Genomic DNA, 27,391 nt, shown 5'->3' with positions numbered 1-27,391 from the left:
GGGGTAGAGGCAGAGTTTGCGGTGAAAGGGAGGCTTGGAAGGCAGGTCGCTGTGATGACTGTGCCCTGGATGGAGAGGCAGGGCTGTGAGAGGTGAGGCTGGGGGCGGGCAGGGGCCGGATCACTGAGGACCTTTGCTGGCAGCCAGAGATGGCAGCGGAGCCTGAGTGGAAGGGGCTGGTGTGGTGAGATCCCAGGTTTGGGGAACCCCCTCTGGACGGGCTTTGAGAAGAGGTGCTCATGTTTCAAGGGAGAGACTTCCTCCTCCAGGGAAACAGAGCCTCAGTCCCAGGGCTGTCCATCAAACTCCTTTCCAGAATCCAAACTTTCTTTTCCAAAGGGTGCTCAGTGTGGCTGACCTTGCTTATTCATTGCACGGAGAATTAATTTCGGGGTGGGGAATTAAAAAAATACAAGATTAAGCCGAGTAATCAGCTGCTGCGGAGAGTTGGAAATGCAATAAATAATAATAGCATCGAGGGCTGTTTTTAATAACTCACCAGTATAATTTAGCCCCGGCTTCACGGAGCATATGTAAAGCGTGTCATGATGTATGTAACGGCAAATGCCTCACTGCCAGCCTCTGAAGACAAATGTCTTCCCAGGGGGGGGGGGACACGGAGGAGAAATTGGAGGACAGGGTTGCAGGCAGGGTGGTGGGAGACACACATCGCTCATCCTGACAACACTAATTCGAATCCGTGACCCCTTGCAGAGGTGATGGGTTTCGGTTGGCTTGTCTTCGGGGATGGGGCAGGTCCCATGAGAAGGGAGGAATTCATAATTTGTGAGAGAGTGAGTTTCTTTCATACTCTGTAGAACCCCCATTTGCATGCAGTCCATATTCTAATAACAGATCATCTCCATCTATTACAGGAGGTCCCCAAAGACTAGTGTCTTCACAGCATTTTTTAAAGTACTTGTTATTTAAAAGTACTTGATGAAGTATGACTCTCAGCCATTCATGTGCACTGCACCCACCCCAAAACTTCCCCCCACCCCCGCCTCAAAAAAAGTCTTTGCCAGATAGAGTTACGTGTCCTCCATTCTTTGAGAGGCATCACCATACAGTTTAAATTAGATGGTTTTGGAGTCAGACAGACCTGAGTTCAAGTTCTAGTTCCACCACCTACTAGCTGTTCCACCTCTTGCAACTTACTCAAACTCTGAGGCTCTACCCCTGATCTATTCAATAAGAGTTGTGATGATGATAACGATGGTGGTGATGACAGCTAGTATTTATGAGTCGCCTGTTGAATTATCTCTGTCACAACAACACTATGACATAGGTACTGTTATAATTACCATCTTACAGATGAGGACACTGAAGCTTAGAACCATTGAGTAACTTCCCCAAAGCACGGGGCTGGTAAATAACCATTCTGGAACCCACCACCGGGTCTATCTGACTTCAAGGCCCATGCTGTTGAGCCTGTTGTGCTTGCTCCGATACTAAACTTTGACATTTTGGGAGATGGGCGACCATCTGTGTCAAGTATAGTTCCTGGCTCATGATAGACATTCTATAAATGTCTCTTGGATTAAAGGACTAGGGTTTGCTTCCTCTGCTGTGTCCTCTCTGGGAAACTATCACATCTCTGCTTTGTCATAGTTTTGATGTCCTTGTCATTCCACACCCTTGTCCAAGTCACTCCACACCCCTCCCAGGCTTCAGAGTTTTCATCTTTAAAATTGGAGTGGGTGGGAGCTCTGACACAGACCGTTGGTCTGGGTGTGAATTGGAAAACAACATACAGAAGCTGTCCAGATCCTGGGAGGCAGCCATTCTGCTCTTACCCTACAGCATGGTTGCTCTTCCTCCACACCATTGGCACTTGGGACAGAGATTTCATTGCTGTGGTTGGGAGGTTCTGTGCAGTGTAGGATACTTAGCAGAACCCCCTGGCCTCTGTCCACTAGGTGCCAGCAGCATCCCCCAGCTCTGACAACCAAAGATGCCTCCAGAGTTTGCCAAGTGTCCCCTGGGGGCAAGTATCTCCCTGAACCACTGCCCTATCAGAACTCTTGGGAACACGCTCAGGAATGATCACAGCCACATCGTTTGCATAGAGGTGCTTTGCCTTTGTCTGCCCCATCCCATAAATATCCTATCAGGCTCTTTCCAAATCTTAGCTATTGTAAATTGTGCTGGTAAGTGCCCGTCAGCAGATGAGTGGATTAACAAACTGTGGTACATCTACACAATGGAATACTACGCTGCTGTAAAAAAGAAGGATCTCCTACCATTTGCAACAGCATGGATGGAGCTGGAGAGCATTATGCTAAGCGAAATAAGTCCGTCAGAAAAAGATAAATATCACATGATCTCACTCATTTGTGGATTACAATGAACAACATAAACTGATGAACAAAACAGATCTAGAGACAGAGAAGCATCGATCAGATGCTCAAACCTCAGAGGGAAGGTAGGGGAGGGTGGGGGAAGGAGGAGAGATCAACCAAAGGACTTGTATGCATGCATATAAGCCTAACCAATGGACGCAGACACCAAGGGGGTGAGGGCATCAGCGGGGGGGGGGGGGGGGAGTGGGGATAAGGACACATATTTAATACCTTCATCAATAAAGAAAGAAAAAATCCTATTAGGGTCAATAATGACTAGCCAGAGAGTCAGGTCACTATTGGGAGGGACCAAATTAGTTTATCCAAATGAGACTTAGTACTTTACCGGAAGGCCACTCAGAAACCCATATGCCAGCATCGCATTGTAGATTCCAGGTAACGAAGTGACACGCTCCTGGGTCCTCGGGACACTGCGCCACAGGCCACCTCTGCTTGCTTCAGGTTGCACAGAAGTGAGCAGCTGAGAGCAGCAGAAGTGGCTAAAACAGAATCTTATTTTCTCACTGCTGGAGGCAGACACTCAAGCAAGTTGAAGCAGCGACAAGTCGTATTCAGAGGAAACCATTTGTCCGGAGGGAAGATTTGTGACTAAGGAACTAATTTCAAGCACCCAGAAATTTCCAGAGGAGATTTGATTCCCCACCTGAGACAGTATTCCTTCCTCTCCCGAGATGCAAACCTTCAAACTGTACATATTCATGGAACTATTATATTCAGCTATACCTTCTCCTCGAGACCCAGCTGATTATCTCCTCGAGCAGAAGAGAATGATAATTATAATGATAGTTCTTTCTATGAATAATGACTAATGTATTTCAGTCTTCACAATCACTGTCTGAAATAGGTACTGGGAATATCTGTTTTACGGTGTGACACTCAGGACAGAAAGGGTAAATAGCTCACCAGTAGTCACAGAGCTAAGAGGGAGGCAGAGTGAAGAGTCAGTGCAGGCAGCCTGGCCCCAGGGGCTGCCATTCTCGGGTATTAGGGACCCTGCTAAGAAGCTTATGGCATTATCTCACTTAATTATTGAAACAATCCTATGATACAAGTACCAATATTATTCCCATTTTACAGATGCAGAAACTGACTCCAAAAGTTTAACTGACTTGTCCCAGGTCACACAGCTAGTAGGCGGCAGAGCTAAAATTTAAACCCAGAGATTCTGCGAACCTTTGATAATTTGGCAGAAACTAGGTCCTATGCACTATTTTTATTATGGTCTATGCCCCCCCCTCCCAGATTCATATGTTGAAGCCCTAATTCCAGAGGTGATGGTATTTGCAGGTGGGACCTTGGGGAGGCGATTAGGTTTAGCTGAGGTCATGAGGGTAGACGCCTTGTGATGAGATCAGTGTTTTCATAAGGAGAGGCAGAGCCTAGAGCTCTCTCTCCACCATGGGAGGATACAGCAGGAAGCCAACCATCTACAAGCCAGAACCCGACCATGCTGGCTCCCTGACCCCAGGCTTCCCAGATTCCAGAACTGTGAGAAATAAATGTCTGCTGCTTAAACCACCCTGTCTGTGGCCTGATCTGACTAAGACACTCGGCATTTGTGAGTGTGACCGTCTCGGTTCTCAAGTTTCCTAAAGGACCTTGAAGACCACAGCTGGTATCCATTTGTCAGGAAGTGAAGGTATGAATTGGAATCCAGTCTTTTGTGGTGTCTGGGTCAGAACCAAAGTCAGGTATCTGGTGCATGAGGTCAGTTCACTACCCACTCACCTTCCCTCCTCCATCCCCATCCCACCCACCCCACCCCCACCCTTCTCCCCCAGAGAGAAAATCTCATGAATGACCCAACCTTTGTTTCTCCGTGGCAAACAGAATGGAGGGGAAATGCCTGCTGGTGCTGATAAAGAATTGAAGAGGGCCAACAAAGTAATGATTCTTGACCAAAGAAAAAATAGTAATTTGGGACAAATTAGTGAGAGAGGTGTCCAATTCTGTGCAGGGTCATATCTACGACACAGATGTATTCACCTTACAATCTCTATGGAAATAAGAAAAAGCAATTTGTGAAGTGGATCCCACAAGTGCTCCAGTTAGGGCAAAATTTTCTCATCAAGTGAAAGAAGGAATTTCAATACAAACTTAGAAGGGGGTTATAAGTAGAGGGAAGATTTGTGCAGATACCACTTGGCACTGGATGGAAATGTGATGTGAGAAAAAGGCAGGTTCTCTAATAAACAGTTCGTGTATTTCTCACAAATACCAAACCATAGAAGCATCGTTTAGTACCTGGCTGTGCTAGGTAGACCTGGGTTTGACACTCAGACACCCACTTCCTGTGAGACCTGAATTTGCCTCTGGTCTCCTTGGGGATGAAAAGTGGCGATACCCCCAAAGGTATGTTGTGAGGATACAGAGAGAGCCTGTGTAAAGAACCCCACACTTTCTAGAAAATAGTACTTACGTCTGTCATTTAGGTAACTCACCTGAGAGGCGGGTGTTTCTAAAGTTCAGGGTTAGGAGACAATCAGGAGGGGACTTGTCTTTGAGGCCAGAATTCTTGGGGTAATTTAATCTTTACACAGTGACATCAGGCAGGACGTGGGGCCCATGACTCCTCCTTCTCATAACCTTCATCCCCAGAAATTCTAGAAAGTGGCAAGGGACTCAGTCTAGTTCCTGGCACCTGGTCTTGCATCTGATCCCTGTTGGTGGAGCTTCGCTGTCGCGTTGAGGTGAAACAGGGCAACAGATGAAAATGTAGGACAGAAAAGTGGCTGAGACCAGAGCCACCTGCCCAGAGCTGGCATCTGGAGCAGTGAGCATGTGTAAGCTTGCAAAGGGGGAGAATACAGAGGTAGGAAATAGTTGGGGACAGCCCAAGTCTTAAAAGGCAGAGAGTTGTTGGAAAGAAAGCTGTAGAGAAAGAGGAAGTAGCAGGTGAAACCAGGAGAGGTACAGGCTAGAGAAGCCAAGAGAACAAAGTATTGACTTATCAGAAACTTGGAAGGCTCTCCACTCTAATTTAGTTCATGTCTGGAGATGCTGAACCTGAAATCTCACTGAGACCATTGGGTTATGTATTACACTTGCTGGGGCCCCAGAGGAAAGGAAGCCAGTAAGTCAGGAAAACCTCTGGGCAGGTGAATTTGTCAGGTTTCCTCCTGGGCAGGTGGGATCTGGAATGGCAGAGTGGCGTCCTGGGAGGGAGAGGAAGTACTCATGTATGGTGTTTGCCAATCTCCATCGTGTAAATACTCCTATTGTGTCTGATTTCAAACATTTAGCAACTAACTGCCTTGATGATTTAGTAAAATCAGCTTTCACAAGCTGGAATGGCCTGACTCCAGGACACCACTGCCCAGGCACCTATGAGATTGGAGGTTGATATATAGAACCAACAGGGGGGTGGGTGTGCAGGCAGAGAAGACAAAGTTTCCCAAGTCTCGCTCAGATATGTAGAATATGTCTCTCTGTCACAAGGAAGGAAAGGAAGAAGAGACCAGCATTCACATTTAGTTGTTGTTTAAAATTGATTACACTTACATGGGAGAATATTTCAACAACGGGTCTCCTTCTGACCCCAGACCCTCAGTTCTCCTCTCCAGAGAAAATTAAAATTCTCAATTATCACTGTATCCTTCTGGAAATATATTATGTATATTCCATCGTGTGTGTGTGTGTGTGTGTGTGTGTGTGTGTGTCCCTTTTCAAAATTAAAATGGTAATGTACTAAACAACTTGCCTTTTTCATTGAATAATATATTTTCAGTAATCTTTCAGGGAAAGATACATAAGTGTGTTGTATCATTTTAATGGCTGTATAGTATTTCTTTTATGCATGCACTGTAGTTTCCTCACTGAGGAGCATATAAGTTTTTTCATTCTTTTGCTGTTACGAACGAATGATGGGATGAACATCCCAGGACATATATATTTATGCACATGAGTGAGCATTCCCACAAGTGAAATTTCAGGATCAAATGGTGTAGATATACATTTTTCCTCCCAAGAGGTTATATGAATTTACATTCCCACCCACAGTTCATGAGTGTCTTTTCCCCACATTGTTGCCAACAGAGTGTACTCTCAAAATCTGAGAGCAGCATTTAAGTGCATGGTCTGTTCTCACGTTTGGAGCAGGTTCTCTTAGTTGAGGTGAGTAATTCACAGAAGAGGAAACAAGGCCTCATGGACAAGAAGGAACTTTCCCTAGGACAGGTCTCCATGACCCTAAGTCTCCAGTCTTTCCTCTTCACCATGCTAGCCACCCTTCCCCTGGGGGCACTGCTGACAATTCCGTGTAGGAGGAATCCAAACGCTTGGAACACACCAATAACATCACTTCTGCTCTTGGGTTTTTGTTTTGTTTTGTTTTGTTTGCTTTATTTCCATAAGTTTTGCTCATCCAGATTTGCTTTCAATGGTTTGTACTATTGATATCAAAGCTGCCCAAACACAAATATAACCATGTGCTCAACCCAGCTTAAAATTACTCTCTTGGTGACACAGTTTCCTGGGACACTTTGTAATGTCAAACAGGACCACCGACTAGTATATTCCCGAATAAGCTTGATTAGCTTTTCACAGAGAAATACAAATTACTGTCCCTTTCAAAAATAGCCTTCACCTCTAAGTCTATCTCAGATTGGAAGCAGGAAGCCGCTTCCTTTATGGCTCAAATAGTCTACACACTGAGGCAAATTCCCTCTGAGTCACAAAGAGAATATGTCAGGAGACGTTGCCAATTATTGTTACACCCAGGGAGTAGATGTTTGGGGCTTGGTTAAACCGTTGGGGAAATTGCCTTAGGAGAAGAGGAAATAAAAGTAAAGATTACTATGAAACAACTCAGAGATTGCCGGCTAGGAGGAGGGGAAAGGTGGAGGGAACTGGGAGGCGTGGAAGGAGGAGGGAAGGGGGAGTGCAAGGAAGAAGGCTGGTGAAAATAAACCAAGCTCTAAGGAGAACAGCGGGGAGGGAGGCTTGGGAGCCTGGGTTTCTGACTTCTGATGCCTGCCTGGCGCCTAGCTGGTGCGCCTGTGTTCTGAGAGGATGTGGATGGAGGGCGAGTCCGAGGGGCTGCAAACATTGGGAATAGTGGTGGTCGTGTGCTCCTCTCTGAAACTTTTGCACTACCTCGGGCTGATTGACTTGTCAGACGGTAAGCGAGCCTTCAAGCTTCCCCGTTTTATGGAGATGTGGTTTTTGGATTAGGTTGTTGTGAGAGTAGTTTAGAAAACGCACGGAAAGTAGCGAGGAGACCCTAGAGATTTGAAAAAAAGCCAGGCTAAGTTAGAACGGGGCTGATCCCCGCCTTTCTCCTAGGGAACCCACTGGTGCGCTGTCCGTGGTGCTGAAATGTCACGCCTGGCTAGTTAGATAGGAGGTTGAAGTGGGGTTAGCATCTTTTCTTCTGACCTACGTGCATGTGAGCCTTTTTGGACTGCTGGCTGTGAGAGACCAGCACAAGGCATCACAATCCTCTCTCATGGTATCTGTTCATGATTTATAATGTTCATAGAAACCGATGAATTGTAAAAGTCATTATATTGATGGACTTTAAGAAGGAGCTGGGAAGATGATGATGGTAAAACTTTTGAAAAATGCTAATCACGGTGCCTGACAATTAGAAGACATTTATCAAATGTTCATTTCTTTCTCCAGCCCTTAACCTTCACCCTCAAAAGAACCCTTATTCTGAAACTACCTCATCAGCTGTGGTTTTAACTTCTATTCCTTAATGAGGATGTACTCAAAAGTTCTAGTTTATGACTAGAAAGTTAGTGGTTGGGTTTCCAAAGGTAAAGGAGCTGGATAAACGAAGAATGTTTTCCTCCTCCTTGTGAGAACATCATTTTTCTATATGATTCTTATCACATAAAATTAAGCTCCTGGAAAGATCCCAGTTTTGGTGAGCAAAGCTTTAAACAAGACCAGCCTCTAACAATGTATATCCAATGTATAAACAATGTGTATTCCATGTATATTCTTATGTTACAGCATGGCATAGCATGAATTTCTCTTCAAAGAGGTATCACCTGCCATAACTACACATAATAATGAAATACCTTTGCAGACAAAGGACTAGCTAAAGTACCAACCAAAGCTGAGGTATTCCAGAGACTGAAGTACAGGATTTTGCAGTTGGATGAGCTCTGGACTAGGAGTCAGACCAGGTTTCTACCAATAATTTGTCTCTGGTTAACCTTGGTCAAGTCATCTAGATCTCAGTTTCCTCATGAGAATATTGATGATTTCTGATCTCTGCTTCATGACATTCTGGAATGACCCAGAGGTTTCATTGTATTTGGTTTGGTCAGCCAGGCTCTGAGCCCTTCAAGACCACCTCCACTTTATCTGTTCTATATGTTAGCCCTGTAGGTAAGAGCTCTTTAAGCTTTAGCTGAAATGTTGTGAGTCCATGATTCTGAGTCTATGATTGTGTTTTCCTGAGATATTAAAAGCTGAAGCACATTCATAAAACGTTCTTTCTTAAAAACCACCTGAAATGTAAGAATCTGTAAGAATAGTTCTGTGTGCACAGAGAGACTCTTTCTGGGCCTTGTAGAACTCCAAACTCAGCTTGCCAGTCCATAGCAATTGGGCAAAGTCGCTGTTCCCCACCAGATCCCAAGAGAAGTAAAGACCTTCAGAGCAGATACCCACTGAGATTACAAATTAATGCTAGAGCTTCTTACTTCCTTATTAGGCTGAAGGTGCCGTGGAACTATTACCCTGCTCTTCCTTTCCCTATTCAGAGGTATCCATCTCCCTTCCCTTACTCTAGCATCTCAAGATTACATTTTTTTGTTTTATTATCACAGAAGATATCAGTTATTCATTTAATGTTGTAGTAATGAGGGGATTGAGGTGAAATGTAGAGAATGTGTGTTTAAGACTGCCCCCAGGCACCCTAGGTGATCAAAGGGATTAACATTTATTCAGCACCTATAATGGCCCAGGCATATATATATATATATATATATATATATGCCAACATAACCCTCAAAATAACATTCTAAGGAAAAAAATTAAAAACACTGAAAAGTAGACAGCATTTGTTCCTTTTATATAGGGAAGAAGAAAGGTTTAGAGAAGCTATTAAAAATTTCCAAAGACATAGGGATAGCAATGAGGAGGTATTGTCTCTAAAGTTTTACCCTCCTTCCTGGACACCAAGTGCCTCAACATGGAAACCAGTTCCAGATGTGGTGTGTCATCATGTCTACACACAGAGGCTTTTATGCCAGAGCCTCCACCATATGGTGATGTGGGAAACTCTGTTCACTCATTTGTATACTAAGAGGAGAAGACCACCTCCTACTAAATACACTGGTACCAATACAATGCAGTCATTCTGTGCAGAGTTGTGGAACATCTTTGAAAACCCTTCAGTAGTCTTTCTTAGGCCCTTGATCTTAATCTTATTTTATTTTCCAGTAGTAATGTTGAAGTTGTATAGATATTGGGCCCAAAGTCAAAAGAGCTGGGTTCCTATCCTGGATGTGCCATTTATCAGTTGTGTGACCTTGGGCGAGTCCCTTTTCTTCTCTAGCTGCCACTGGTAAAGTACTCATCACCTCATTCAGTTGGGTTATGGTGGTAAATTACTCATCACCTCATTCAGTTGGGTTATGGTGGTAAAGTACTCATCACCTCACTCAGTCGGGTTATGGTGGTAAAGTACTCATCACCTCACTCAGTTGGGTTATGGTAGGCTGAACCATGGCCCCGCAGAGACTTTAGGTATTAATCCCTGGGATCTGTAGATGTCACTTTATAAGGAATAAGGTTCTTTGCAAGTGTGATTAAGTTAAGGACATGGAGATGAGGAGATTATCTTGAGCTATCAGGTTAGGACTTACATGCCATCATAAGTGTCATAAAAGAGAGGGGCAGGCAGAGATTAGGCACAGACAGAAAAGGAGAAGGTGATATGAAGATGGAACAGGGCTTGAAGTGATGTGGACATAAGTCGAGGAGTGCTGGCAGCCATCAGAAGCTGGAAGAGTCAAGGAATTGATTCTCCCCTAAAGCCTGGCCTTGCTGATACACACACACACACACACACACACACACACACACACACGGTGCATACACACTCCCACATTGAATACATGAATTAACCGAAGTGGATTACTCCTCTCCACACTTAGCCACACTTCTCTCTTTTCTCTTTTTCTTCTTTCTGCCTCCAGATTTGATTAGTTATTTTTAATTCTTCTGTAGATATAGTTATATTTTATGTGGCACACTTAATCCTTGATTACTTAAATACTGGTTTTAAGCAGGGTCTATTGCCCACCTTCTATGAAATATCAGAAGACAAGGACACTTACATTTTTTGTCTCCCATTTTCCTCTCTACTTACCAGATCTATTCATTACAATATCCTCGTTACATTATTGGGCTTTACGTTGTTCCCAGAACATACCTCTTTCAAGATAAATGGGAGGGCTTTCCTCAGAAATCTCATCCCCCGTGAGCACAGCACCATCCCCTGTCTGGGGGGACCAGTTCTGTCTCTAGAACTTCTCTACTTGTATGACCAGCAAGGGAGCAGCCAGACTCCCCTCCTCCAATCAGGAGAATGCACTCTGTGTCCAGAAGCCTTCCCGTGGGTCTCAGAGGGGTATCTAGAGCTGCCCCCAGATCTAGGCAGCCACAGCCTGACAACCCCCAACATGACCAACAAAATGGAACTGACTCCAGTCAGTCTACCACCTTCCCACCTTCTTCCCAAGCCCATTCTGCAGCTGAGAAAACCTACCACCCAGCTAGATTGGCAGCTATAGAAGAGTTGGCATTTTACAGTCTGTCATAACAAGTGTGATAGACGTTTCCAAATTCTTTCTCTACCCAAGACCATAGGTTCTGAGAAAGAGTGAGAGCCACATGCACACCAAAGCAACTGCATGTAATTGGTTTGAGGTTCTTCAGAGACATGGAAACATAAAATGTTCAACTTACTGGATTTGTAGAAACATGTTTCCCTCTTTATACAGTTATTGCAGAAGTGAGGAATTCTCACTTTTTAAAACAACCCCTTGCACTACAGGTAAAGGGAACGTGTGCGTAGCTTGCCCCAGCAACCCAATCCCACCTTATCCCCAGGCTGAGTCCATTGTGACACCAGCCGTGCTCAGAAGCTAATGATAATTATGCAGATTCCTGGATGGCGACATAGAAGGGCTACCACCTGATTTTTGTATTAAGAAAAGTGAATATAAAATCTACTTAAGGAATAAAATAAACCTGCTTGGACAGTCCATAATATTTTCAACTACAGACAGAACAGAAGAGAAAGGAGAAGAGGAGAAAGAGGAGAGGAAGGTGAAAGGTAGAGGAAAAGAGAGGAGAGAAGAGTGAAGTGGTCATAATGGCAGGGGAGGAAGAGGGAAGGAATAGGGAGAGAGGAAGGGAGGGGCGTGGGGAGGCAAACAGGACGGAGGTTTAGCCAGCCTCTGTGGTTCACTGGGGTGTCCAGTAGGTTACATCCTATCACCACTGGCCTTTAGAGTCCTCTGGCTAATTAACAGTTTATCAGCTGCTCTTTGGGCTTCAGTCTCTAGAGACTACACTGCAGGAAAAGTCACAGCAGCCCACCTTGCACCTGAGCTATGGCCAGAACACCACACCCCAGACAAAGCCAGCCCCAGGGAGAAACCCTGCTTTGTCTCTGAGTTCCACCAACTTGGCTGTACAAAACAGTCTGTCTAGTTACTGCTCCTGTCATCTCTCAGGCTGGGCATTGGAGGTTTTCTGAAATAGACTTCGGTGTTGCACACAGTCGTTTGTTTATTATATTCAGTGCAGCACTCTATTGAACCAGAGCCCTTGAAATGAGTAAGCGCTGCAGTATTGTTCCTTTATTTCCTTCAAGGCAATACCCAAAGATTAAAATGTCAAAGCCACCCACAGATTGCTCCTCTCTGCCTTCACCTGCCCTCTCTGTATCCCCTTATCTTCTCTCTATCCAGCCCCAAGGCCCCAAACCCCTCTCATGCTCCTCAGAGCCTCCTACTGTGATGCCCAGTGGGGCTGGTCTTTCCATTCATTCTCTGCCTGACTTCCCTGCTTTTAGTCCATTTCCATCAAAACCCACCTAGTCTATGTCCCATCCTCCTGCACGCTCACTGATGCAGAAATCCTCTTGAAAAGCAGATCCCTGCGCAGGCAATCATTTTGCCAGTGAATTTGTCTATGAAGAGCCTGAGTAAAACACTTTTCTTTAATGATGGTGCTAACCTAGTGTACTGGCTTTAGACTGTCAGCTGTTTTCATGTTTGCTTAATTTAAAAGCTAGAGGGGAGGTGGTTGAGGTGACCTGTCTCTTCAGGAGTCACCTAAACAGTGCCTCCTGGGGGAATTGACTTGAAGGGAAAGTTGGTTCTGGCACCAAGAACAAACATTTGCTGAATGGATGAATAAATGTCTTTATCCTGCAGACAAAGGGGAGACTTGGGGAGGGGCTAACTCATGAAGACAATGATTATGTCTGCCCTGCTCACCACATATTCCTTCTGCCCAGCACAGTGCCCAACACATAGTAGATGTTCAGGAAGTGTCGAATGAATGAACAAATAACTACTGGGTGACGGGCCCAGGGATTTATTCTCACACCATGAAATGCACTGGGGCCCAGACAAAGGCTTCCAACTTCACAGCAAAGACTCCACATCGCACACTGAACACAGAGTTACTTCTTGCTCCTCTCTGGTGGGCTTCTGTTTTCCTCCAGAGCCTGACTCCTCCAGCCCTCTCTTTTCCCTTTTCACACACACACACACACACACACACACACACACACACACACACACACCACGCTAAATAGTCTGCTCTGGCCTGCCCTGGGGTCATCGCCTGGTATTGCAGAGAATAGTCCAAGAATAGAGACGTTCTCCTACCTGCTCAATGGATTCTCAGTGAAAGCCAGTGATAAATGGATTCGTTCATGCACAAATTAGTGACCACCCTGTTCATAGCAAAGGACCTGAGAACCCTTTCAAGCGCAGCCCTGGGACACCCTCCATGCCATTTCTACACGATTCAGCAAAGAGCCTGGGTGGCATCAGTAGACCTGACTCCACACTCAATCCTATCCCTCAGGCAACACGAATGTCCCTCTCTGCGCTCACACTGGTCACCTGTGAAATAATCAGTGTGATTAGATTAGTGGTTTCCAAATGGTGATCTGCACAATCACCTTATGGGATTTGGGGAAGGACAGCGACACTGACCTCCCACTCTAGCCCAGCCTCTGACAGCTTTCACCCATTTTACGTACTTAGTTAGCCTCCATGCAAAATTTCCTTTGATTAAAGAATTCCTTGCCTTTATAGGCGTTTGAAAACCACTGAGTACCAGCTAAGGTCGGTCTAACCTTGAAGTTTTCGTAGCCCCGTGATTCCACGCCATGTAAGAAGACCCATGATGTACTTGCCTCCATGGTGGACAGAGGGGATCTGACCCAGCCAGGGCCATTGCATTCCTACAGCATCTTCACCATGACAACCACCCATCCGTTAGGACGCCTTATGTGTGCACTGGGCTTGTACCATCAGCAGCCATAAAACAGAACTAATGGGCGATGTTTCCATTCCCAAGGCTGCTAGAGTTGAAATAAGTTGAGGGGGTGTTGCAAAGGGAAAGATGAGAGCACCAAGCTTCTGGCAACGAAAAGGAATGTGTCATAGAACACTTAGCTGGACCAGACCCTGAAGAGCATGGAAGTGACCAGGAGTCATGGAAATAACCCTGGAATTGGATCAGAGGCCAGAATTTAAACCCCAGCTCTGTCATGTGTTGACTTATAACTTTGGGCAAAGTACTTAATTTCCATGAAACTTAGTTTCCTAGTCTGTGAAATGGGATAATATACCTCAGCTTGCAGGATGCTGGGAGGATTGTGTGAGAACACTTGGCTCCATGCTAACACAATAAATATTCTACAGGGGGGCAAAGGGAGGAAGTGACTTGCCCAAGGTCACTTCCTCAAGGCCACACAACAATACCATTATCGTCACATTGCCCAAAGCTCAGCAATGCCATGGTCTCAGAGGCTCGTGGTGCCCAGGGAGCCAGCAGGGCCCACGGAGCCTCTGCCTCAGTTCCCCTCACTTCAGGGGGACGGCGCTGAAGCAGGCGCTGAGACACCCGAGAGTCTCACTCTCAGGAATTCAATATAGAAAACACATTAAGGCCTGTTTACATGGAAGTGCTGTTTATAATGATTGTTCCCTGCGGGATATCCCCCCACGGCTTCCTCCAATCCTGTTCTAAACTGCTCCACTAATAGAGCTCTCCTGGCCTCCTCAGAGAGACATTCACAGAGGCTAATAGAGACATAATTCAAAAACTGCTTGATATACATGCCCTCAATTTCCCCAAGAACCACCCCAGCAAAGATCCCCAAGCAGGCAGCACACGCACTGGCCAGATGCAATGAAACATTCGCGGTGTGAAATGGACGGGCTCCGGCGCAGCCAGGTCTGCATTAAGCTGCAGCCGTCCCTGCACCGTATACCCTCAGATCCTGCCACGGCCAAGTGCAACAGGGAAGAAGCAGGCTGCTGGATGGGAGCCCCGAAGGACCCCTCCTCTCGGGTCTCTGCTCCGAGCCATTTTGGACAAGGCGAGCGAGAGACAAAGAAGCATGAAACAGACTGTGGAAGCTCAGGGGGGAGGCAGGGGTGGCTGAGAAGAGATCAACCAAAGAACTTGTAGGCACATATACATAACCCATGGACACAGACAATAGAGTGGTGGAGGCCTAGGGCGGGGAGCAGGGGCAGGCTAGAGGGGGTCAGTGGGAGAAAGAAAGAGGGCATCTGTAATACTTTCAACAATAAAGATTTAATTAATAAAATAAATAAAAAATGAATAAGTTTTTAAAAATCCTCCAGGTCAGGAGAAGCAAAGAACCAGCGCGGAGCTCCTCCGGGAATAATCGCTTCCATCTCCGTGTGTAAATAGAAGGAGGTGGAAAGAAGCTGGGCGCAGGTTATCATAGGGCAACCCTCTTGCGACATCGACATCGTGGGAGCAGCGTAGCTTTACAGGGAGATCCCAGTACAGACACTTACTCCGTGGGGCCCGGGGGAGTCCCTTAAGCTGTCTGAGCCTTAGCTTGTCCAGTGGCAAACTGGGGACACTAACTCACCTCCCAGGATTGCTGGGACGATAAAAAATTAACAGATGTGAAAGCACTCGGCATGTCTTGACACAGGAATTCATTAAACTTCTTTTGTACAAATGCCCTCTTTCCTAAAATCTTAATACGGAGAGCTGGATGTGCTTCTATGCTTGTTAAACAAATAAATGAGTGCTGAGCAGATCCTAAACATACTAAAATTAAGTTAAAAGAGGTACACTAGGACCGATTAAAAGAAGTTTGACGTGCTCAAAACTAATAAACTTAATGAAACTTGGTCTCTCAAGAAGGAATTAATGTAAGTTTAAAATAGTATAGGTTCAATTAATGTAGAGAAGTTTCTGGAGATTTGGTCCATAATTGATTAATAAACTAAAAATATAGAGAACTTCCCAAGGCTAGGAAAGTAGAAATCCAGTGCCTTATCCTAGCCACCCCCCGACCCCCTCACCCCTCACTCCCCGCCACCGCCACCGCCACTACCTTTTCATTGCAGAAGGAATCAAAGCTCAGAGAATGGAAACCAGGGATTTCAGGATATGGTCCTGTGTTCTTTGCCCTGTGCTGGCCTCTTTGGGGACAGGCCAGCCTCCCACACATTGTCACTTAAAGATGGCACCAGAATGCCCAGCTGGTATGGCTCAGTGGTTGAGCATTGACCTATGAACCAGGAGGTCATGGCTCCATTCCTGGTCAGGGCACATGCCCAGGTTCAGGCCCCAGTGTGGTGCATGCAGGAGGCAGCCGATCAATGATTCTCTCTCATCATTGATGTTTCTATCTCTCCTTCCCTCTCTCTCTTCCTCTCTGAAATCAATAAAAATATTTTTTTAAAAGATGGCGCCAGATTGACACCCAAGCAAGGTAACCCAGGACTCAGTTCACCACCACCCTCCTCACACAAGAATAGACAGGAGAAGGAGGGGAAGGAGTCCCGCCTGCTGCACACCTACTATGTGCTGGATCCTGGGTAGCACCTAACCCTCAGGAAGACCCCGACAAGTGAGTGTCCTACAATACGAGACAACGCCATTGGGCAGGCGCCAGAATTGTATGGAATTCAAGCCAAACTCTCTGGGCACCGCCTCCAACTCCTTCCACTTCTCCGACTTCACAGATGCAAGCATCTGACTGCCGAAGGCTCTCCGTCAACATGGCCTGATTTGAATTGACATGAATGAGGTTTTTCAATTGTATAAAGTATTTGAAAGACCCTGTGATTTCTCCTGTCATATAGGGACTTTGTGGCTGTGCTCAGGGGAGGATTAGCAAGCAGAAGGGCCCTGGGACAGCCAGGCAGCTGACAGGAGGAAAGGCAGCAGGAGGCAGGGTGGAGGCAGCTTCGCCCTGCCGGCTCGCTCACCCATGCGGCTCTCAGGCGTGTGGCTCTCAGGCGGCGCCTTTGCAGGAACCGTGGTGGGAAGCACCCCAGAGAACCCCAAACTCTGGGGGCAGATCTGGCACAAATGAGCATCCTGGCCTGGCCCCTCCAGGATGACAAATGCCATCGATCCCGGATGGGGGAAAGGCTGACGTGCTCTCAGCCAAAGACCTCAATTTATCTTCGGGACCATTTTAATTGGAAACCTCGCCTCGCTGCTGCCCACTTTTTCAGAAGTAATTAGAATGCTAATCTATAAGAAAGATGTCTATTAAGTATAAATTAATAATAGATAATACATTTTAGCTTGCAATTTTGAATAATACGGCCATCTCGTTCTTAAAGTAAAAATTCATATATTTTTAATAAGCCTGAGACGGCTCCCAATGAACCACAGATGGTTCATTTTTATTATCCTATAAAGAGACATTATGGGTAAATGTTGTTGTTTTTTTATGGCAAAACAGAACCTTAGAGATGCTCTTTTTTGGGAGATCTCCAAGCACTTTCTCAGCATCAGGACTCCGTCCTGTTATCGTGGGGACTGAGGTGGAGACTGAGATGAGGTGACCTCCACCACCCTCTCAGACCTTCATCCCGGCCAGACAGGGGCAGTGTGGCAAAGACAAAGGCAGTTCACATTGCCACTTTGTCCCTTGATGACTAGTAACCAAGCCCTAATGACGTAGAAATGGGTGCTTATAACTAACCCTCATGCGGTTACTGAAGGCGTATGTAACGCAGGCTGGGGCATGCATTGGACACAACAGCTTCACCGACAGGCTCTCCCGAAATGTCCCTCCCGCACCTCTTCACACCTAGGACCACGAGGAGCACCCGCAGCTGTTCCCACTGGCGCCCGTGCACACAACCTGGCGTTCTACCTGCAAGGAGAACACATGTGTTCTGTCCACTTGACAAGCATCCATGAACCCTCCTACAAAAAGGTGTTGTTTGGAGAACAAATGATTCTGAACTATCCTAAGAAGATGAAATGTGTAGAACACGAGGTTGGTAACTAACTGTCCTCCCTGCACTGATTTCCAGGTTATTGACTTAAAATAGCCAAAGATAAGTCAGCATTAACCACACCCATTCTCTGTACCAGCCCCACTGCTAGGGCCCGCCGTACAGAGAGGTGACACAGCTCTCTCCCAGCCTTCCCCACTGCACAACACAGTTCCACCCTCCACCCAATTGCTCAAGCCTGGAAAGTCGTCCTTGTCACCTCTTGGTCCCTTCCCCTCACACCGCGCCCCCCCCAATACATCCCCAAGTCTGGTGGACTCTCTCTGCTAAAGAGATGCAAAATCTGCCTCTTACTGGTCTCCTTCAGAGTTCACAGCATCTCTCAGCCAGTTGCAGCACTCTCCTAGCAGGTCTGTCTGCATCTTATTGAAATACTAATGGCCAGGTGCACAGATTCGTGCACATTGAAAGGAAATTAATTAGAAGAAATATTTTAATATCGCTATTTGTCCTTTCTCTATAATAGAAGTGTCAACCAAATTCACGATCGACAATGACAGATCAAAACACACGCATGTGATTGGTGCCAGCGAAAGCTTTATATGTATCACACATGCATGAGTCAACTTAGCCTTTTATACATAAGAATAAACTTGCCTCATTAGGCCTGCTTTCTGGTGTAGCTAAACTTTTCCCAGGCCAGTGAAGCACCCCAACTTCTCTTTCAGGTAGTTGTCAGCAACACAGCAGTAAATATCAACACGAAGCACATTATTATTGTAGATCATGCAGGGAGAACAAAGGGTAAAATATTTAACTGCAGCAGTGTTTGACTATGTTCTGCGCAGTGAGAAAACCTGAAGTCATTTTCAAGGTCTACCATTTCTTACTTCTTTTCAGTCGGGTCAAGTTTCTAGTGAAAAGAAAATAGGATTCCACCGAGGCTCCTATCTACCCACTCCAGGACTTCTGTGAGGGTCAAATGAGATGAGGCACGGGAAAATACTTCACAGACATTTGATTAAAGTGTGAAATGTTTCCACCTGGTTGTAAATCAGGTAGTGTTCCTGGGCTGAAGAAACTGCAAGAAGGCTGGTCGCTAGGGAGAGAAAGCCGGGCGTTGCTATGTGACGTCATTACCTGGATGGTCGGACACTTAGCATATTAACCTTTTATATAGAGAGAGAATGTGCACCAAAACCCATGTAACCGATACCCAGATTTAAAACAGAAGGAGGAGACAAGTCACCACCACCACAGCATCCTAGAGGCTCTTTACTTGCTCCATTCCAACCGCTACTTCCAAGGATAACCGCTATCATGACTTCTAATAGCACAGATCAATTTTACTTGCACTCTCCATGGTCGTCCATACTGGAGGATGCTGCTGCGGTTAATTCAGTCACATCACTGTGTAGCATTTCATTGTGTGAATATGCTAAGAACTTGTGTTTATTTTACAGTTGATGGACACTTAGGTGAGTTTCCAGTTTGGGGCAATTATAAATGTGGTACTTCTGCCTCCCATTGCTTGAAAGGTGGAAACCCAAAGTTGACTGATCTGACCAGTTACCACACCCCACTTCCTCCCTCGGTCTCCAGTTAGTTCCTCAAAAGGACACGCTCATCCTCATCTCATCATCCTTACACATGCTGTTCACTTTCTCGGAAACTCTTCCTACTATTCGCTCACCCTTATTCTTCAGGTCGTATGTCTGCAGACTCTTCTTCCTTCTTTATTCTTTTTAATGTGTTTTTATTGATTTTTTGAGAGACAGGAAGGGAGAGGGAGAGAGAGAGATAGAAACATCGATGAGAGAGAAACATCGGCTACCTCCTGCACAGTCCCCTCCAGGGATTGAGCCTGCAACCTGGGCATGTGCCCTGACCGGGAATCAAACCAGTGACCTCTTGGTGCATGGGTCAACATTCAACCACTAGCAGGGCAGACTCTCCTTCCTTCTAACTCAAATCAGATTCTTGTTGGTTCTTCTTCACCACACCCCCACTCTTCCCTCACAGCACTTAAGACCGTTCATAACTGCATATTCATGTATGTGATTATGTGTTTAATGTGCCAGTCCTGCTGAACTGAGCACAGGCCTGACTTCTCTGCGACCACGTTGCTGGCACTTAGAATAGTACCTGGCACCGAATAGGAGCTCAGCACCTATTGGTTAAATGAGTGACTGAACTTGCCTCAGCCTCGAGGAGCCCCTGGTCAGGGGGACAGAAAAGCCTCGCTGCGCCGACCATCCCCTGTGCCGATGCTGCCTGGGCGGACAGCAGAGCGTCCGTGTCTGAGGAAGTGGCCCTCGAGGTGATGTTTTATGGCGGCTGCACAAGCCCAGCAGAATCCACTCACACTGTCGTCTAAACAGTGTCCCCTGGAGGTGTGCAGTGCAAGGGGATCGATCTGAAGGAGACCGGGACGTAACCCAGCACAGGGAAGGAAATCAGGCAGCGGGCAGAGGCGAGAGCAGGTGCAAAGGCAGGAAAGCATCATCCAGGAAGTCGTGTTGGCGGAACAGCAAGCACTGGAAAGAGTGAGTGTGGGGGCAGGGGGACAGTGGGGAGGAGAGAGACCATGTTTGTCTGAACCTGAGAGCTAAGCAGGGCGCAGATCATGAAAGGCCTGGCCCGCTCATTACGGAGCATGGCCTTTCTCCTGCAGGCAGTGGGGAGCCACCGGAGGCTTTAAAGCAAGGGCACATTCAGATGGACTTCCTTTGAACCTTGATTTCTCCTTCCCCAGAGCCTCTACACAGGAGGGTCCTGCGAAGCTCCAGCTCATCTTCCCTCCCACTTAGAATGTCACACACACACACACACACACACACACACACTTCCTTCCCCTCTAGTGAGCTCCCCCCCTACAGATCTCAGGCCGCCATCACTCCCTGACTGCCCACACTACACCCGAGCCCCCTGCCACTCCCTCCCATAGCACCCAATAGCGCCCCCTTGCAGCGCGTCTCACAGTGACAATTTATACCTGTGTCTGTGGTTCTTAGGTGAAGTCCCTCTCGCACCAAACTGTGACTTCACTGGGCCAAGAACCACACCTGTCCTTGCTCACCATCGCAGTCCCACTGCCGTCCCCGTGCCTGGCACGTACTAGGCACTCCATGGTCCGTGCTCTCTGGATGGCTGTTTGACAAAGGCCCTTCTGCCTGTTCCTGCGGAGAACCCGCCGGGAGGGCTCAGCCTATAGGCTGGAGCTTTGCTGTAGTCGGTGTAGTGGGGAGGGGGGGGGGAGGGCAGAATGCTGAGTACGTCAAATTGATCCCAGGAATGGTCACGCCCAACACCCCAGCGAGGAAATGCCAAAGGAGGCATTTTGGCCCCACATCTGTCTGACTGCAGAACCAAACTCCAGTGACTGTATTTTCTTATTTTCTGTATTCTTGATGCTCCTGCATTTGGGGCCTAGATCCTAGAGAGACGGCCCCTCGCCTCCCAGAGCCGCTGTTCCTGGGACTAGCCAATGACTCCCCTGCAAGTGTGCCTTCGATATGCAAACCAGCAGTCCGGCCCCTGCCCCAGCCGGCTCCTTTATCTAACTCGCACCCACCAAGCCAGCGTTCCCTCTGCCCTAAGTCACCCCAGGGCCAGGTACTGGACAACTAGGCGGCCCTCCCCCAGCTCGGAGGCTGCCAAAATTCTCCAAACTTTCTAATCCTAAACTTACTTGCATACCTGAGCGGCCTCACCAGTCCCTTCCCAGGAAATCCCCAATAACGGCTGTGGGCCACCCCGCTCCCCCCTTCCCCCTGCCTCCTGACCAGCCTTGGTGCTTCCCGTGGCCCTGCCTGGCGTGCGTGCTGCCTGTTTTTAGGGACCTGGGGGTGTAAACTTCTTTGTCCGTGACAGTCATTCCCATGCCTTACTGCACCTGATTAACACACACCCTGGGTGCCAAGTTTAACACCAAAAGCCTTTAGTGTACCCAGGTGTCCCAGAATCCTGACTCCTAGAGGCTGTGACTGTGCAGCGAAGGTCTTCCGATCCTCCTGACTCCCCAGTGGCATCTCAGGGGCATCGGGGATGTTCGCCCATAATGAGAAGGAGGCGCCGGGGAGCCCTCGCCTCCCAGGAATCTGCCTGAGCCCCGCGTCAGGCCCAGGCACAGAGCTTCCTGCAATGGCCTGGGGACCAACCAGCTTTACAAATTATCAACATCTCCCCATTAGCTGCTGCAATATTAAATTGTGTGACTGGAAATGAATGAATAATCCCACGGGCGAGTGAGGGAGCCCGAGCAGCGGGGATTTAATAACAAGTCCTGCCCTCTCTCCAAGCGGAAGGTCTCCCTAATTAAATATTAAAGATCTAGCTGCACAGCTACAGCAAAAAAAAATAAAAATTTGCTTTTTCAGCAGCGGAGCTCTGGGACCCTTCCCCAGAAGACCCAGGTGCCATGGAGTGGCCCCTTGGGGACCCAAATGAGGGAGCATGGGACGGCACACGCAGGCACAGGTCTCGCATGCCTGTCACACTTGGTCCTCACGGGACCCGGGGACGGGGGTAGGATCGCATGCAAGTGGCAAAGTTGGAATTTTCACCCCGTTCGATGCGGTTATAGCGCGCACACACGTGATGTGCAGTTAAGAACAAGGGTTGTGTCATCAGGCAGACCTGGATTTCAGTCCCAGGTCTGCCGTGTCCAACTGTGCGGACTTGGGCAGGTCACCTTACCTCTCCAAGTCTCAGGTCCTTTGTCTTTAAGAGGGTAGCGGCATGGAGCTCACAGGGGTTTGGGGAGGGTTACGGGAGATAATGCACAGGAAACTCTAGATGCAGGCTTGGTACCTAGGAAATGCTTCTGAAATGTCAGCTGTCAGCTGTTGTTTTGGTCAGTGGAAGACACACACACACACACACACACACACACACACACACACACACACACCCCGTGTCTCAGAAATGCCTCTTCCAGAATGGAGAGTATCATCCAACCTACCGCCTCTAACCAGGCTGTCTTTCTTTTTCCCTCCTCTTTCCAGGTTCGGGGCAAGTTAGGTGGGGGCTGTGTAGCATCTATGAAGCGTATACTGCATGCCAGGTACACCTCCACTCATCAGCTCATTTAAGTCTCAAAAGAATGTGTGCTCGCTTCGGCAGCACATGTACTAAAATTGGAACGATGCAGAGAAAACTAGCATGGCCCCTGCGCAAGGATGACATGTAAATTCGTGAAGCATTCCATATTAAAAAAAAAAGAGAGAGAGAGAATGTAACAGCCATTCAAAATCCGAACTCTCAAAGATAATCACTGCTAAGATGTTTATGTATGATATACTAGAGCAGTGATGGCGAACCTTTTGAGCTCAGCATGTCAGCATTTTGAAAAACCCTAACTTAACTCTGGTGCCATGTCACATATAGAAATTTTTTGATATTTGCAACCATAGTAAAACAAAGACTTATATTTTTTATATTTATTTTATATATTTAAATGCCATTTAACAAAGAAAAATCAACCAAAAAAATGAGTTCACGTGTCACCTCTGACACGCGTGTCATAGGTTCGCCATCACTGTTCTAACGGTAGATCAATAAATAGGTAGGTAGGTAGGTAGGTAGGTAGATAGATAGATAGATATTTCTTATTTTACAAAACCTGCTTTTCTCCTCATCTAGGAATATTTCTGAGAAATAATTTGAAATGTATACAGGGTTACATTTCACATCCCTAACCCTGGTCCCACTGCTTCCTACCTTCCTAGATTCTGCTAATTAACACACTCATATTACATGTTTAATCTCTCCCTTTTAATTATGACTACCAGGACCTAGTTCTCCCTGCAGGGTCCTGGGCCAACTAAAACAAGAATAAAGAGGAAGTTCCTGATTCGCTAGAAAAAGTCTTCCCGGACACTTTCTCCAGCCCCTTGTATTCTTGACGCCAGGCAGGCAGGCCTCCAGCCCTTAAGCTGCGGGCGCCGTCCCTGGCCCCCGTGTGTACAATAGTGCCTCCCGTGACCGCTTCTCTCTAGTGCTGTCACTTGCTTTATTTTTCATCCACAGCACGCAGCACCACCTCTGACCCCTGCTCTCCACCACCCAGGGCCTAGAGGAGTAGCTGGCACTTAGTAGCTACTCAGCAATTGTTTGTCGAATGAGTGAATGGCGTTGTGAGAACAACTCTGCGTTGGCAGAAGGACGGACTTGAGTTTAATCCTGCTCTGCCAGGAATCCGGTGTGCGACCTTGGACCGGTCAGCCACATCTGTGATGTTAGAGGGCAGGATAAAAGCATCTCTGTAATTCGTACGCTCTGTGGCTTACATAGCTTTGTTGTTACCTGGTGAAGGTTGCTTCGTGCTCAGAAAAGGGAAACAGAATTGGAAATGCTAAATGGGCGGCCGGCAGCTTGAGGCAGGGGAGGAGGGGACCCCGAAAACTATTTGGCGTCTCCCTTTCTGCCACCTAAGACTGGGTCTGCAAATGCTCAAGCGCTGACAATGTGGAAAGCGTGGATAGAGGAGGCTGGTCCCTGACCTGCTGAGACAGAGAACCACAGAGACACATGAGCGGGCCCCTGAGGGACCCACAGGATGATCCCTGATGTCAGAAAGCATCTGACTGTCAATCAGAGGACGAGATTAGTCTTTGCTCTTCTGTTCACTATCTTTGTAACCCCAAGGATAGCTCATAAGATCTCTGATTCCATTTCTCCTGGTAAAATAGGGCAGTCTATCCCATTCCTGACATGTGATGTTAGCAGCACAGAAGCAAACATCTGACACAGCCCGAATCGGGAGAGGCCCTCTCTAATCACAGGACACCGTTTTTCTCCATGTTGCCGAGGATCCAAAACATGATATTCTGTCACGCTTTTAGATGATCACAGGACGCACGGAAGTCACCTGGAAAAACGTGGTGTGGAGGAGGAGGGTTGTTAAACAGGGATTGCAGGCTCAGGCAGGTCATGTAGATTAGTGATGATGGATAACAACTGTCCATTGGTCTTAGTGTGGAGAGGTAATAGGGAGTAGTGGGGACTGCGGTTTACTAGCGAGCTCATGCCTGTCTAAAGCGAGCCACTGCTCCTCAGCTCCAGCCAGCTGCTGCCGGGTGGTAATGCAGGCCTGCATAGCTATCGCTTCAGATTCTAAAGAGAAGCTAAAAATCCATCTTTTATGTGGAATAAATGTTGACAAGATTCACAGTTAAAAGAAGTGAGACAACAGCTGTACCCTGAGGGCTGCCAGACTAGGATTTCCGAAGGAAGCTGTCCAACGAACGAAGGAATTGGCCGCTAATTAGCCAAATGCTTTCCAGATATCCTCTTGGCTGCTGTCTCGAGGCTCTTCATGTATTTCCTAATTAGCTCCTTGTAGCTCTACACACTCTTAGCAAACAATGAGCACTTACTAAGCACCTACTAAGTGCAAAGCGGACACTGGACATCACCTGGGGAGTGAGATACAAAAAATAAAAACCAACCAAACAGGAACAAGGCACCGTCTTCTCACCCCACCCCACTCTGGTAAAAGAAAGCTCCAACCCCCAAAGGTAGATTGGGTATCTGTTGGTGATTATTGAAGACTAGAGGCCCGGTGCACAAAATTCGTGCATGTGGGGGGGCGGGGGGGGAGTCCCCTCAGCCCAGCCTGCACCCTCTCCAATCCTGGACCCCTCGGGGGATGTCGGACTGCCGGTTTGTCCACGCAGTCTGCTGCTCAGTCATTTGGTCGTCCCTCACTAATCCCCCTGCTGGCCTGGTTGCCCCACACAGCCTGTTCGGTCATCTGTTTGGTTGTTTCAGTTTCGACGGTCGCTTAGGCTTTTATATATATAGATGGTAAGTGCTTCTGGAATTTGGACAGAAAGAGAGCTTTCCACGTGGCATTCTGTGAGAGCTGCCAGAGGAGGTGGCTCTTAAGCCAGGTTGAGAGAGCGGCTGGGGTTGGGGTCCGCTGATCCCACGCTCTGGCAGAGACAGGGGTCCAGACACCAGCAGACTGTGGCTGCACAGAAAACCCACGCTGGGCAATTGCGGGGAACTGTGCTAGAAAGGTAACCTGGGCCCCAGAGCAGACCCTTCCATGCCAGCTGGGGAATCCGGGCCTTTATCCTGAAGATTCCTCAGCAGGGAGGTGGTGGTTTGTAGAGGGGCAAACTGATGGAGGGGCGCCCCTGTCCTCCTGCTTTCTCCAGAGTGAGAGGTCTGGGCAAGGGCCCCAGGCTTCCTCCAGGTCCGACTCCCACCTCTTGTTTATTTCAGCCCAAACAGAACAGGCAGACAGAGCTTCCCCAGACAGTGGCACGCAGGCTGCTTCCGTGGGGGTGGAGGAGGCCTTCATGTAATGATCTGAGTCTTGAAACAATTCCAAGAGGCGGCGGGCCTTCTAAGTAGGCAGTATTTCCTTTTTTTTTTTTTTTTTAATGATGGTTTCATTTTCCATTTTTATTGGCCCTTCACTGATTGCTCCCGGGCTCTCTGACTGGCTGTGAGCTGCGCTGACATTTATAGAAATCAATACATTAATAAATCACGAAGTTCATAATGTCTGATTTGCTTCTAAATGAGACAGAACTATTATCACCATAAAGTTGCACATAAAATAGGCCCAATTGTGATGTATTGTGTAGTCTAATCAAAGGCATTGGAGTGAGTAACCTTTCCCCAAAAGAGGGAAGCAATCAGGGCTGAATAACTTCATTAATAATTCAAGGTGTGTCTGCCCAGGCTTCATTTATTCAGCGCACAGTTAAGAGGCTGCCGAGCCGAGGCCTGGAGATGACACCTCGCCACCTCCTCCCTGCCTCGGAGACACCCGCTCTCCCAGGACCTGGCTGCAGGCCTGGCGCTGGGCTGTTCTGCGCCAGTTGGGGGTGATGTCCAGCTTCCTTCTCCAGCTAAGAAATGGACCAAAGCAGTTCACACACTGACTGTCTGGATTATTAAGGGCAGAGGACTGGAGCCATGTAGTAACTCTCAGGGAGAAGAGGCAGGGCATTTTCTCAAGGGCTGTCCGTGGTTATGCCCACGTGCTCATGCTCCAGGCTGTGCTACCTGTGTTTCCTGTGTCCCCCACCCACAGTGCTCTGCGCTGTTCCACGCACCTGCGGACCGAGGTGCTCGGTGCTCCTTCATCCAGAGTCTTGTGTTTGCGCGTGTCCGCCGCAGTTGATACAGACTGACAATGCTCACTTACGCCACTTCATGTCCAACTGAACTGGCACCTGGGTGCCTCTGACAGAGTGAATCCCAGAACGAGAAAATCTTCCTGTGTTAAAGAGAAGCACATTTCATTACTTAGATCAGTGGTTCTCAACCTTCTGGCCCTTTAAATACAGTTCCTCATGTTGTGACCCCCAACCATAAAATTATTTTCATTGCTACTTCATAACTGTAATTTTGCTACTGTTGTGAATCATAATGTAAATAAGACCATCCTCTCTCCCCAGGATGGTCTTAGGCGACCCCTGTGAAAGGGTCGTTCGACCCCCAAAGGGGTCGCGACCCACAGGTTGAGAACCACTGACCTAGATCCATCAGAAAAGGCATAATCTAGACCTAGAAACTAGCTAACAGATGTGAATATTGGATTCTACT

At 47.4% G+C, this 27,391-nt stretch overlaps 1 protein-coding gene and 1 non-coding gene across 2 annotated transcripts in view; both read left to right on the top strand.

The window, feature by feature from the left end:
- Positions 1 to 27,391, top strand: part of KCNIP1 (potassium voltage-gated channel interacting protein 1) — a 247,469-nt gene that overhangs the window by 202,300 nt on the left and 17,778 nt on the right. The gene's annotated exons all lie outside the window — the stretch shown is intronic.
- On the top strand, positions 22,933 to 23,039 carry LOC111828340. The gene has a single exon (XR_002832180.1). It is a non-coding gene; the product is annotated as a U6 spliceosomal RNA (small nuclear RNA).

This window comes from Myotis lucifugus, unplaced genomic scaffold (assembly GCF_000147115.1).
Source record: "Myotis lucifugus unplaced genomic scaffold, Myoluc2.0 scaffold_333, whole genome shotgun sequence".
Taxonomy (NCBI): Eukaryota; Metazoa; Chordata; class Mammalia; order Chiroptera; family Vespertilionidae; genus Myotis; species Myotis lucifugus.
Note: the sequence above shows the minus strand (reverse complement) of the source record. Positions and strands in the feature narration are given on the sequence as shown.